Here is a 2,663-nt window from a genome sequence, read left to right as displayed (position 1 = left end):
AGATGAACAGATTCATATTTGATAAAGCATGTATAGTTAAAGGTTAATGATAGAATCTAGGTAGTGGATTTATGGGTATTCAGTATACAATTCTTTCAACTTTTCTGTGTTTGAAATGATCATAATAAAATTTTGATGGGGAGGGAGAATTTTAAAGCATAACCCTTTTGGCACAACAATTCCATTTCTAGGAATCTACCTTACAGTAATAGGTACTCAGGAGCACATAGATAATCAATAGCCAAGCAGGTACCATACAGCCCTGTGTGTTATAGGGAAAAATTGGAAACAATTTAGCTGTCCGTACAAATTGGTAGTTGGAAAACAGTCATGGGGATGTAAAGTACAGCATAGAGAATATAGTCAATAATGTTGCAACAACTATGTATAGTGTCAGATGGGTACCAGACTAAATGAGGGGATTGCTGCACAAATTATATAAATGTCTAACCACTATGTTGTACACCTGAAACTAATATATTATAAAATAATATTGAATGTCAACTAACTGAAAAAATAAATAATTTTTAAAAGAAGATCCTTATATGTTTTATTCCTGATGTAAAAAAGTGCCCAACATCTGGTGGATGATCAGTAAATATTTGTAGAATGAACGGATGAACAAATGAATAAATGTTTTATTTACAAACTGAAAAAAACAAAGTTTAAATACATTATGGTGTACTCATGCTATGGAATATTATGCAGCTATTTTTAAAAATGAACTACTTCTATAAAGTGATATGAAGAGATTTTCAAAATATATTGTGAAGTGAAAATGCAAATTGTAGAATAAAAAGTAAAGTGTGATCCATTTAAATTTAAAAACAAAATTATTAGGTGTACATGTATGTATATATTTTTGGACATACACAAAAAAGGACTAGAAGAGTGCACAGAAAACTGTGAACTGTCTTTACCTCTGGGGAGGGGAATTTGGAATGGTGAGAAGGAAGATGAGAACTTTCCCTTTTTATTCTGTGTATTTCTATATAGCTTGAATTGCTTACAATACCATTGCTATTACTTACCTCATTTCCCCCATATTTTATCTATCTGTTTTACATTCAATCATTCATTCATGTATTCATTTAGCATCCACTTATGTATTATTATTCATTTATCTAATCATAAATCCATTTTATTTTTTGATGCATTTCAAAATAAGTTGCAGTATTAGTCTTATTTTTAAAAATACAATAAATGGCAAAAACAGACATTATCACCACTGATTATAAATATTTACCAACTGAGTAAAGTGGGAATGGGGTGTGTACATTGGATGCTAGGAAAGGGAAAATGAAGATGGCTCTGGGTCCCTGTGAAGGTAGAAAGAAGAAAGAAAAAAAGCTCCAATATGCTAGGTGTTAAGGGCAGAGGAATGGTCACTGAAAATCAGAAAGAAGTGTTGGTGGAGGATGGAAAGAAAGGAAAGAAAGAGGGGTTTGAGAAAGGAAATATCCAAAGAATTCAGCTCGATGACCTTCCTACTGATCTTCCTCTACCAAGATCGGGGGCACTGAGATGGAGAGAGGGAAATCGTTTTCCAAAGGTAACAACATGTAGCAACACAAGGGCACTGTTTCAGAAACCACTAAGTGGGGAGAGCTGTACACACTATCTTTGGTCCCTTCTCCTATCCACCTAGTCTCACTCCCCAATAAAAAGGTGTTTTGTTTTGTTTTGTTTTAAGTCCTTAGTTCAAAATAGATCACAACTTTATTACTTCAATTCTGGACAAACACTCTTGGTCTAAAATTGATGGATCCATCCATGGAGGAGCCAAGTCATTATCTTTCACAGATCCTTAGAGCTGGAAAGTACTTGAAGAATCACTGAGGCCAACTTCTTCCACTCCATACTACAGGTATAAAAACTAAGGTTCAGAGAGAGAAAGTGACTTGTAGAACCAACGTTGCCTGACTCCTAGACCAAGGTTGTTTCTATCTCTGCAGCAGGATTGGCTGGGCTTCTCCATTATCACCAGCTCACCTCGAAAACTTGGTTCTACTCTTGATCCCACTACTGGTCTCCAAACATTTTTTTCCTAATAGAGTTCATCATTAAGTCAAGTTACATGATCTGAAAGGCTCTGCCTCCCCCTGCCCTTTCCCAATCCCTCACTATGCTCTCTGTCCATGAACCTCATACAGTCAGTGAGGATTACCCACAACCCACTGGCTACCTCCTCTATTATCCCTCAGCAGCCAACAAGGCCAGCCACCCTGGCTCGTAGCAAAGGGCCAGACCAAGGCATAGTTCATTGGCAGCTATCTCAAGGATGGGTCACTCCAGCCATCTTGTTTTTTCTCTGTTGGCATTGGGAGGCCCTGCCCTGTTTACCAAGCACAGGCCATTTGCTCACGTTACCCACGAGGGAGATACTGCCATTCTTAGAATACCTGAGCAGAATGGAGATTGGTAAGGCATAGTACATTACAGAAGGCTCTACTCAGCTGTGTAGCTCACCAGCATTGCCCAGCTCACAAATTAGGCATGCCTTCAATTACCTTTCCAGGAGCAAATCCAGAATGCCTGGGTCTAATGTTCAAAGACTGCCTTTGCAACCTCAACTTTTATTTTCCTTTTTTTGGCTCAGTAGTCACACCAGCCATTAGCTGTCCCCTGCATATCCAGCTCCTCCTTTCCTCCATGAAGGACCA

The sequence above is a fragment of the Hipposideros armiger genome, unplaced genomic scaffold, assembly GCF_001890085.2.
Source record: "Hipposideros armiger isolate ML-2016 unplaced genomic scaffold, ASM189008v1 scaffold_254, whole genome shotgun sequence".
Classification (NCBI taxonomy): Eukaryota; Metazoa; Chordata; class Mammalia; order Chiroptera; family Hipposideridae; genus Hipposideros; species Hipposideros armiger.
The sequence above is the reverse complement of the archived record's forward strand: the minus strand, read 5'-3'. Positions refer to the sequence as shown.